General features: G+C 33.6%; 1 protein-coding gene across 1 annotated transcript in view; it reads left to right on the top strand.

Annotated features, from left to right (window-relative positions):
• Positions 1 to 12,287, top strand: part of LOC108973429 (neuroligin-4, Y-linked) — a 117,185-nt gene that overhangs the window by 1,385 nt on the left and 103,513 nt on the right. The window lies entirely within an intron of this gene.

The following is a 12,287-nucleotide window of genomic DNA, read 5'->3' on the forward strand; positions in this document are numbered from 1 at the left end:
TTTTTTATTTTATAAAAGCTTACATAATAATACAATTATTATACAAACTAAGAAAATACGCAGCACTAGCATCATGGGCTATCGGCCGATTTTTATTTTTAATAATTCATTCAACAAAAAGAGTTTTATTATATAAATACATAAACGCTGCACGGGCTACGAGGCCTTCAGCCGACACAGATTTATATACACCTATGCTATGAATATTACTACTATGCTTCTTTATTTGAATATAGCCCACAATTTTTTAAATTATGGAAGTTAAAGCTCGCATTCTCACAAACGTATATCGTTATATAAAAGTATGTAGTCTATATTGTAATAACTTTACATATTTAAATAAATAATTATTTACTTCTTAAAAAGATGTTCAGATTAAGTCATATTAAAGTATTAACAGTGCATCCTAATGCTAAAGAATACATTATAATAATATTATAATATTATAAGAACACTTGTATATAAGTGTGTGTGTGTGCATTCACTCAATAAATATTTCCTCCTCAGACTTGAAAGGCAGCGCATTTAAGCAATCACTTACTTCATTATTATCTGTTGACAAAAGTGAAGTTGTCTCTCCTACATAAACTTAGGGGAAAATTGCCAGTCACTTAATAACCCACCTATGTGTGTGTGCATGCGGTGAAATCAGCGAGGCGAATCAGCAATTGTGCGTTACAATTGCTAATTACACCTAAAACCAGATATTTGTGCTTTCTCATGCTCGAGCATTTAACGCTCAGATAAATTTCATGCGTTTATATATTGCATACATATATTGCATATTTGTTTACCATAGAAATTGTGCGCCAATTAATATGTGCACTGTATTTAATCCTTCAAAAGACGGCAGCAATCGGTCAGTTTGTATGGTAGATGTATGCTATAGTAGTCCAAAGTGAACTATTTATTCGAAGATTCTAGCGCTATCCTGAAAAACAAAATAGCTTTCGTAAAGTTATGACACAAAAAAAAAAAAAAAAAAAATCTGTGCAAGGGTATCATTTTTCATTGATCTGCCAGTTTGGATGGCAGCTATATAATGTCGTGCTTTCGACAAGTGAGCAACTTCTTAGTGAGAAAAGGACGTGAATAAAATTTCAGAGCGGTATCTCGAGAACTGAGGAACAACTACTTAATGTGTAAACAGGCAGACGCACATGGGTATATCGAATCATTTTGTCACGCTGATCATTTAGGTATCTATTTTATATGGTCTTCCATGTTTTCTTCCCGGTGTTGTACTCTTTATGCAAACATAACCTTGCCACAAAGTTAAGGTTAAAAGAAGTATGAATAATCGCAAATAGATATTTTAGCGTCATTGAAAATGTAGCTGTTGCTATATGCAATTTTAACTAAAATATTTAATTTCTCTGAAATCTCTCTGCTACTCATACGCCATGTACCCTCAGGCAGCAAGCATTGCTTTCAGTGCATAAACGGTATATAACATCCATCTCTCTCTGTCCACTAACAAAACCACATGTTTCTGATTTCATAATTTTTCAAATGACCCGGACTTAGGAACGCGATACACGATTCATCATTGACGTGATCAACCTATCAAACAATCACTCAGGCGTATGCCACTGGTGTTTCAACTTTCAAATGCTAAATTGAGTTTATTGAATTTCAGTTTATTGACATGTTTATTAGAATATCTTTAGACTCATTGATTTCTCTGTTCGACAATAATTTTCAGTTGCATTGGTTGAGTTGAATTTCGTTATTTTTATTTTCAAGAGTCTGGTATTTGTGCTGTTGCTATGGAGTAAGGCAGGATGATGACTCTGAATTGCATAAAAAATATATTTCCTTATTTAAATAAAACATCTTACAGAGAATTAGTGTATTACGCATAAAGTTTTTGTTAGCTTAGACACGAATACATTTTAAATCATTATTGTATTTGTCAAGTGGAACCTTTTCTTTATACAGAAATACATGTAATCAAATAAATACAAATTTAGTGGTCTGTTTTCTATGTATAATTTCTCAGTACCACAACGCAGTTGAAGGCAACTTCAAATTGCTTTGCATAACAATTGCTTTCAGCCGGAGGAAGTTTCTTTGAATATATGAAAATTCAAATATGCAAATATTTTAAGAGTGGCTACCTGAATATGCATGCACTACTCCGGATATGAACAATTACTAGTGTGCACAAACATAGATATACTTGTACAGAATCATATGATAATATGATTCGTACTTTCATGTACGAAATAAGCATAAAACCAGCGTTTAGATTTTTGAAAGCAATATAAATGGAAAAAAACGAAATTATGTGAATGGAATTCTCATTTTAATCGCTAAAGAAATTTCGAATAAATTTAGATATTTATTTACGTACTAGTCTTGTAAAAATATAAAATATTTGAATTTGTATTGTAGGGAGTAAAAGAGGTCCAGCAGGAAAATAAAATTTATAAGCTTTAAATTTGACTTTATGATTGCATTCCTCTATTTTATGTACTTACTGATCGATGGACTTTATTACCTTATGAGCAAAAACGACTTTCAACAATATAAAAATATTCCCTGTGCCATTGTCGCAGAAGCACATTCTTTTCTCTCAAAATCTTCTAGCATTTTGCTTCAATTTTTTCGCTTTTTCTTCACCAGTGGCAAAGTTCGGTTCTTAAGGGTTGCGTGCGGGAGAAATTAGCACACATTCCTTATATTTACCGTTCTTCCAGTGAAGCATCGGGCAAATCAAACTTTATTATTTATGTGCGCCATTTGTATGCTGCAATTAAGCGTGACAGTCGGTGTTTAATGAAAATACGTGGCAACGCGAAGACAATTCACAGGTACTTGAAGAAAGTCAATCAAATTTGTATTCTTACTAAGTGTACGAGCAAATTGCCGAAGTTTGGCAAACTTTCATTTATTAAGATGAAATATGATGAGAAAAGAAAAACAGTGAAGCTGCTGACGAAGAGATCAAATAAAGCAAGAATAATAACAACAATTAGTTGGACATTCATGAAAATAGATTACACCGAACCGAACAATTAATACATATGAAAGTTGTTAGGCTGGCAAGTACGCTTAAGAGCAAGGCTCAGAATAAAAGCGACAAGTAAATCGCCATTGTAGACCGAGATAATAGCACAGTGGACTATTAATCAAAAGCCACATGTCCATTGTGGGGCAGAACAGAGCACAAGTCTACAATGAAAGCACTTCAAAATACACAATTTTATTTGCAAATATGTATACGTATGCATAATATATACATATGTATGCATGTGTAAACGTATATGAGTGCTATTGAGCCATTCGACCGAGACTGTGGCCTGGTTTTGATGTTTCGAGTGTGATGCGAAAAAATCGTCTAGCATTCATAATCAACGCAAACTACACTCGAGCGTACGCACACATATTTAACGTGTATGCGTATGCGTGGCGCTGCACATTTGTACATATAAGCGTCGGATAATTAATCACGGCGAATGGGAGTGAAAGTTAAGCGAAAATAAAGAGAACGAATGAAAAGAAAATGAAGCGAATAATTTGTGTGCACCTAACAAGCAATGAGGATAACAATGTGCGCAAAACAACAACAATAATAAATAAAAATTGTATAGTATATGCAACATATCCACATGGGCAGCTGAAAAAAGTTAGAAGCACACCGAATTAGAAACATATTATCTATTTTTCTGTTAAATATTCATTATGAGCAACTTTACATCATTTTTACCGTTGTTAAAAATAGCTGCAGTGGTTAACCTAGAACTCAAGTGCATTCAAAAAGGTGAAGTACACTTAAAGTCTCGATTTCAAAACAAATATTACTATAGAAAATAATAGTTTGCTAATGGAACAAACAGGAGTGAGAATTATATTTTAATAAAATTAGTAATTTTCGTAGTAGTGGCTACTAAAGCCACTCTCATCTGTTCGATACACCCACATAGACTTGAGCATCTAATCACAGCAGTAAAATGAACTAGTTCCTGAACTAGTATGAACTAACTTAAGAGGTGTTGTGGTGGGATATGTCGACTTTTCAGTTTGGATTGCCAATATATTAGTATCATACATCAAAATTGATAATCTGTAGCTAAGTTTCCATTCTTAATTTGAAGTGAATTTACTTCAGCACTTCATTTATTTAATTCTATGTCAAAAAATATGCCCTAGCAAACTAGCAACTATGAGCTCATTATGAACTAAATTTGATGAATTGGAGCAAGATTGTCACTTTTCCGATTGATTCACTGGTAGCCATTAAACTTTTGTCGTAGACTCGTGCCTTTCCTGACTTGATTAATGCAAAAATGAAGGCACCTAGCAAAGTGTATATGTGGTAATGTAAAAATATGGTAAGTGTAGTATAGTCTGAGCATATACATACAAGTATATTGTATATTTATGTCACCACTTTGTCTGCCATGTTTTTCCAACACAAAAATGTGTCGACAAATTATTTGGCTGTGACACATAAGCCTCGCCTTTTTTAACAAAGCAGCAATTCATGCGCATAAACATATATAGCAGATATACATATAAGTCTCTGCTGTCGTTGACTGGCTAAGGGCGGCGGTGCAAACATAATAAATTAATCATACGCCTAGTGGTACTTCACTTAAGTGGATAACACAGTGGCGAGCACGGCAACAAATAACAAAAAGACTACAAGTATATTTATGCTCTAGAAACTAATTGTATAGAGCATAATACTTCGAAAAAAATACATTCATAAATGAACACAGAAATAGATATTTAGATTGCATAAGCGAATAATATATATTTTACTTGCTCTGCTGACAATGTGACACAGAAAATACATTTTGCATAAGCGATCACACTTTAGTGTCTTATTTTCATTAATATCATTTAGTTTAAAGGTAGCGCAGTATATTTTACGAAATTCATTTAAGTTTGTGTAGTAAATTTTAATCCTCAGGATCCCCATTTCAGCTTTTTCGAAAAAAAAACGCATAAACACATACATGTTTTTGGGTCTACTTGTCAAGCTATTTCCCACACGTGCGATAAAATTAAATTACTTTATATATCCAATGCATAAAGTGTTGATGATGTCAGCTAGCCGGTTTGCTTGTGGGAGTGATAAGTAGCTAGCATTTTGATGAAGTTATAAAGCTAATTTTGTGAAATTTTTAGTACAAGCAGTTACATTTCTAAGATTTTTGCACCAATTAATGAAAAAATATTTATATAATAACATTATTTTGTTCTAAAGTTTGAGTTGAGTGAAGTTGTGTGGATGATTAATACTAATTACTCTAGTTAAAGTTCATTTTGTGACTGTGATATCAGATGCCGTGTTGGTAGCAAGTTATGTAACCCCATTGTTGTCTTACCATACAGTGAAAATTGTGGATAGACAATATTACCAAAGTTCAAATCTTCTTAACTTAAAATTTTTTTCAAATATTTAGTAACAATTTGCTTAAAATTTCTCGATATATATTATCTTATAAACAGTATTAAGTCCACTTAAATCCATATGAGAGAACAATGAGCTTTCATATTACATTAAAAAAAACTTTTTATGTAACTTAACTAGCTTTCTAATGTGAAACTTGCGTGTGAGATCTGCGATAAGAATTAGCATGTTTTACATACATCAATAGCCCCACTGTTTTCCTGAGAAAGCATGTATGCTGCCCTCAAACTCAAATTCACGCAGGATTAATGTGTATGAGCAGCTTAAGTAATCAACAATACAGTCTTATCGCGTAATTGCTTTTGCAACTTCAGGTATAGCTGCAGCATATATAAGTGCAAGTGTATGTATTAGGGTGGTTCTGATATGTGGTTAAGCAAAAAACACTTCGAATTTGGTAAAATATAGCGTTCAGAGACTTTTTGAAGTTAAAGCATATTCATTTTGATTCCTGAGAAATACTGTCAAGCTCAGATTACACTAAAGAAAGAGTTAACGGAAATTTAAATTTGTATTTTTTTCTATTGCATTGCTAATATTTATATGACGGCGAATATCTCACATATTAACATTACATTATCCGCTTTTTTTCTTCCCAATATTTCACCTCATCTTCAAAGAGGATTATAATTTAGGTAATATATAATATCTTCGATCAGCAGTTGCCGATTTTGGGTATCAAGATCCGAGTAAATTTGTTTTATATTTACATGCTTATAGTCAGCATGGTAAGACTTTTCCAGGAGTTTATTAATTTAGAGATGGTATGGTTTATGATTTTTTATTATTTCTTCATTGATTTCTATTAAATTTATTATTTTTACAGAGAGATATAATTAGGATGGGGCCAGAAACCTATAAATACTTAAATTTTGCTTGATTTTCATAAACTTTTTTTAATGAAAAAGTTATGACACATTTTTGAAAATGAGCTAAGGATTTATTTAGACTTTAAATTGATACAAAAAATAAATTCAACATGGATTTGAGACAAATGAGTTGAAAACTGAAATACTAGAAGATTGAATGATTGGAGGCGCTGATGTTATATAAGCAATACTTGAAATCACATTTCAAAAATTTTTTTACACATTTTCAAAGCGTCCTGCTAGCATTTTATGAAAAAAAGAAAAATATATATTAAGAATTTTCCGGGTATCTCAGCCTAAAATAACTTTCACAACAAATAATATTGCATACGACTTTACTGAGCCACCACAGTTCCCCAATTTTCAACACTTTGAGGCATACGTTTGAGGCATACTTATACTTATTAGTTTCATTGCTTATGAAAGTAGCTATGAATAAAAACTACCGTTAAATTCCATTTTACCTAAATAAATGTCACGCAGTGCTAGTCCAAATCACAGGCCCCAGGAACTTGTACAACTCTTTTAATTGCGTGTTTCATTCTTACTTTCACCTGCGTCATATAACCAGCTTTGAGCCCAACTCTTTTCTTTACTACTGCCAAGCAAAATATCGTATGATTGTTTGCAGGTATATTGCTGTCATAATTTGAGATTAGTTGCGTGTGGGTGTTCCTTGCCTTCCGCAAGCAAATGTTGAAATAATTTCGAAACTCACTTCCGGCAAATCATGCCATGCAAATTATACAATCGTCGCCATATCGTGTTGTAAGCATTTTTTGGTCTATAGTATATAAACTTATGAGAAAGCCGAAATTAATAATAGAAATTATCACACATTTCGTGCACGTTTTGCATTGGAATTGTAACGCAATTGCGTTTTGATTGTCGGTTAGTGTGTGCAATTACTTTGACATCTTACTATTTGCCGTGACTTACAACGATTAGTAATCGCTTATATGGCGATAATAAAACAATAAAACGCTCTTATTTACGGCGTAATTATATCCATGTTTTCGCGGCAGAAATGAACTGTATTTTGTGCGTGCAGTTATGTCGTTTGGTTCAGTCTAACACGTATTTTTTCAGTAACAAGTCAAAGTAAGTAAGCAATATTTTCACACATTCGTTCGTTTTTTTTGCTGAGGCGAATGAGGTCAGATGCTCAAGGAATGAGTGAATAGTAATAAGACATTGGAGTGAGGAGTTTAGATGAAAAATTACTAGTGTTATTGAGGTAACCTGTTTTGAAAGATTTATGATTAGTAAAAGTGGTTAAGTTGGTTCATATCGTTTTTAGTCCACCGTACCCTGTTCAGGGTATAGTGAAATAATTATAAACGAAATATATTTGTAAAAATCGTTAAATAGTCTATAGTCAGAAAACACTGTTTACTTTTGTGGCTGCACATCAATAGTTTTGCATTAAATTGCGGGATTACGATACTCATTATCTCTATTGTAATATACATACAGCGAGTTATCACGAATGTACACATTGTTCTCCTCAGAGGCTTAAAATATTTTTAAGCGAATAAATAACACAGAATAAACAGGCCATTTCGCATATTTTGCTGTGGTAAATAAAATATTTGAAACACGCTTTGTAAGTATGTGGTTTAAAAAGATCGTTTCCATCACTGAATAATTTACATGGAAGAATGTCACTCATACGCCACGGCACACGCGGGTTGACATATTTGTTTAACCACGCAGCTGGGTGTTAATGTGTAGCTGGTAAGCACTCAGTACGCTATATATAGTACATGCAGCACAGCGGGCTGGTGTCTGTGGGCGGTTCCTACACTAATACTGCTCCACATATATACATACATATAGGAGTATAAGGGTGAATGAAGCGCAAGTCGTAAATTGTGTATCGGCATGTGGGCCCCCATTACCATAAATGTGCAGTAATTAATTGCTTACCCATATATAAACGATTTTAACGATAATTAAATTTTTTTCTGTCTGTATTGAAGCACTAACACACGCATACACGCACCCACACAGCTGCTTGGTTATGGTTGTGGTTTATTTTTATGCGCTTTTTTGTTATAGCGTCGCCTTTGTTTGCATTTATTGGAATTTATTATTGTTTCTTGTTTTTTTCGCGCCACAGCTTTCAGTAATGGGTTGATTGTTTTGTATATACATTAATTTTTATGCATTTATTTTTATTTTTTCACTCAGAAAAATACTTATAAACATTTATTTACAGACACAGCCGTATTAATTTCAGCAGCCGACGATTGTCATTATGTTCGGCGCCGGTTATGGTTTGTTATGCCATGCTGTTGTTTGCTGTTTTGTTTGTATTTCTTATTGTTGGCGGTGCAGTTGTCACATAGGCCATTGTAGCTGCTGCTGATGTTGTGTTTAAAATATTTTTTATCGCTTTGTTGTGCGAGCTGTCGAGTTTAATGCTAGTCGATAATGTTATTGTTGTTTGTTTTTTGTTTTTTAGCTTTCGTTTAGTTATTGTTGTAGCCTGCAAAAGGCAATTAATTGCACTCTGTTAATAGCTATTGAACAGCAATGATGCGGAAAAATTAACCAAAGAGTGCTAACATAAAATGGACCACCATAAAAATGATTACCCAAGCCATAAATTGTGTACAGTATCTAGCATGCAGCTAACCGTATGTGTTGGATATGAGAGACAACTACGCAGAACTGTATTTATAAAAAAATATGTATTTGCAAATTGATAATTTTAATTAAAAGAGCAATTTAATAGAAAATGTTGTATTAGTAAAGCTATTTTTTTATTTTTATTTTTGCTTGATTTGGCTAAAAACTGTATTCAGAATTTTTTTTTTTACTTTTTTGCCACTACTCCAGCTTTCCTAGTGGGTATTAAAAGTGTAACACATATGGAAAAAAATTTATATTTAATTAATGACATGAACAGCATGCAGGCATTAATGCCAAATAAAGAAAGTCAAACGCTTTCAAAGGCATGCGATGCCTGAATTGTCGGAATACGAGAGGTCAAAGTCAGTGGAAAGTCGTTTGCGAAAATTGCTATCAGCGAGGGTTAATATAACAGTGGCTAGGGATACACATAATTATGCCAATAGTATGCTCATATAAAGCACATCAACTTTATATATATATATATATGTATATATGTATAATTATATGCCACATAAGGCAAAATAAAACACTTAGCTCGTCCATAAAAAGGCTACTTGCGTAGATATGTCAGTGATCGTTATCATAATACCAGGAGGCTAGTGGAGTATATTAAACGCAACCATAAAACTGCTGTATGCCGCATGTGGGCCATATGTCACACGCATTTGCATGATACATATATAAATGTACATAATGTGTCATTTCCTAGGGCTGGGATTAAGAACCACACGCAAGCTTATATACTGTCACATGCTCTTATTAATACATTGAGTACACATTTTTCGGTTATGGCATAATTTACCATATGGAAGGAAGAATACGATATAGCAGATTGTGTGAGGGAGATAGAGGTACAATTTATTTCATTATCACCTAAAACGTTACTTACATTAAGCTGTGAAGCCTTAAGTTGAGAAGGAAAAGAAACATCGTGTTAGAATACAATTCTAAATGCTAAAGCACATTTTCAAGTAATTAATATAGTTACGTAAAATATCCTGTATCGCATCATGTGGAAGATATATATGATTAATTAATTGAACTACATTTTTATTGCCAAGCATTTATACCAACCTGCACTCATTTTGATGCCTAAGATTTTAGACCAGATTGTGGGTACATTATGTGAGCTGAGCTCTCATTTATTAGAAAGAAAAAAAAACACAACAGCTTTTTGAAAAATATAATTTTTTGGAAATTATTCACCAAGGACCAATTTTTAGGCTGACCTTCTTGAGTGAGATTGCCTTGGGCGCGCATAAGTCCCCCAAAATAATCAGCCACTATGCTCATTGCATCTGCCTGGCTACCTGTGCCCCGTAGAAATTATAACTCGGTGGAAATGTTCATCGTGAAATCATTGTGGCTAAACTAGAGCTGTTAGCTGGTATTAAATAGCAGCAATAAGGTTTCTACTAACAACCTCACCGGCTACAGATACGAACAGAGCACCAACAAACCTTTTTTTTTGTTTTTTGTTATTTTGTTGAGACCAATGTTATTGGATTCTTTATTAATACATCAGCACTTTATTCCTGGGCTTTTAAATTGTTGCTTTTATTACACCTCACTTTTTTTCTGTATTTTTTTATTATGTTAACCGTAGTTTGTGTGCGGCAGCGACTTTAGAGCACAATTCACACCCAGAAAACCACTTATGCGGCAGTAAGTCTTAGCCTCATCTGCCAATGTCGAAATGGAAAATTTCTCCTTATCTGCATATGTGGCTGCGATGCTTGCCTGGTTTCAAGCGCCTGATTGCTTTTTTGTTGTAACTTATTTGTTAGTCAATTGCTGGTGTAAGCAAATATCAAAAGGTTGAGCCACTGGCTTCTGCAACGTGAGTTTGTACGAAACTCTAAACCTTCCGCATGATAAAAGACAGACGCGCTCACATCGTTGCATTAACCGCTGTTTCGTTTAATTTTTCCCCATTTATTATTTTCCAGCAGTCTGTGCGGCGTTTTGTAACGCACTCACAAGTTGCGTTGTTGATTTTTTGCTTATTTCATCACGTTTTTACCACCGCAAGGGGTTATAAATTGTCTCAATTAAATGAAAAGTTCATTTTATACATTTACTGCCGCCTATCAGCAAAGTTTAAATATAAAGTGATTATTTCACATTTTGGTGGTAATGTGAGTAAAGGGCACGCTTTTCCGGGCGGCAAAGCAGCGGTATCTATCTCCACTGTGCAACTCCAAAAGGGAATAAATCAAGTTAATGTACAGTGACGCCCCCAAATATTATTCTAAAGATGTGCCTATAAGTATATGCAAATTAAATAAGTTTTCCTTAATCTCTCCCTTACTTTAAATAACAAAAGTGAAAGTTCATCAAATTTTTAAAGTGCTGCTTTTACCCCTATTATATTACCAAGCAACTAAGCATTCTTCATTGTCTTATTTAATATCACAGGTTTCATGGTGCTCACATTACTTAATTTTCAGTCTTTCAATCACTGCCACAACATTCCAGCCGTAGGCGAGTGTATACGAAAAATGCCTGAAAGACAAGAAAGTTCAAGTAAAATTGCCGCTAATTTATCGCACATCCTTTTTCAAGTCCATAAACGCAGCAAAAAGCTCTTCCGTAGCGCTACTGAAATATTGCGTTTCTTTTTTATATGCTTGCAACATGTTGCTACAGTGTATAATAGATTTGTTCACGTAATGATAGTCATAATCAAGCATTCAAATTAAATATAGAACATAAAAATAACATATTGAAACAGCGCTTTGCCGCAGTACAAAGTCCTGTGGGCTGAAAATTTTATAAAGTGGACGTGGTTCAGCTCTCCAGAAATGGTATGAGCAGCCTTTAATGTAGCCGAATTCAAAATTGGACGATTGGAAATAAACCGTATGTCAAATATGTCGGTCAGTGTATGAGTTAAATATAAAATTGCGCGGATTTCGACCCCGGAGTTCACTGTTTCACAACTTATGGCATTTTCGTGCCTTTAATTCTAGCAAGTTACAAGAGTATAAAATATTCGGTTGCACCCGAAATTAGCACTTACTTACTTGTTTCAAGTAACTTGCTGTGGCAATATGTTGGAGTGCTGGTTTACCTTTATGTTTACACACATTTAATAAATTCAATACATACCAGCAATAATACAGAGCAAATAATATATAGAAAATATTTATTCCGCTTAGTGGTAATATGGGCTTGAGTTGCCATGGCGTATGCGTAACAAATTTATTTTATGAATTTGCAATGTAATGGAAAACTGCGCAATCCAAGTTTGTTTGCAACATATAGCGGATTGTGGATAAAAATATTTTATTGTGCAATTAAATGGAAAGTTGACCTATTTTTATTCAAGAATTTGCTTAATAAAATCATAC

This window comes from Bactrocera latifrons, unplaced genomic scaffold, assembly GCF_001853355.1.
Source record: "Bactrocera latifrons isolate USDA-ARS-PBARC rearing strain unplaced genomic scaffold, ASM185335v1 scaffold_48, whole genome shotgun sequence".
Lineage (NCBI taxonomy): Eukaryota > Metazoa > Arthropoda > Insecta > Diptera > Tephritidae > Bactrocera > Bactrocera latifrons.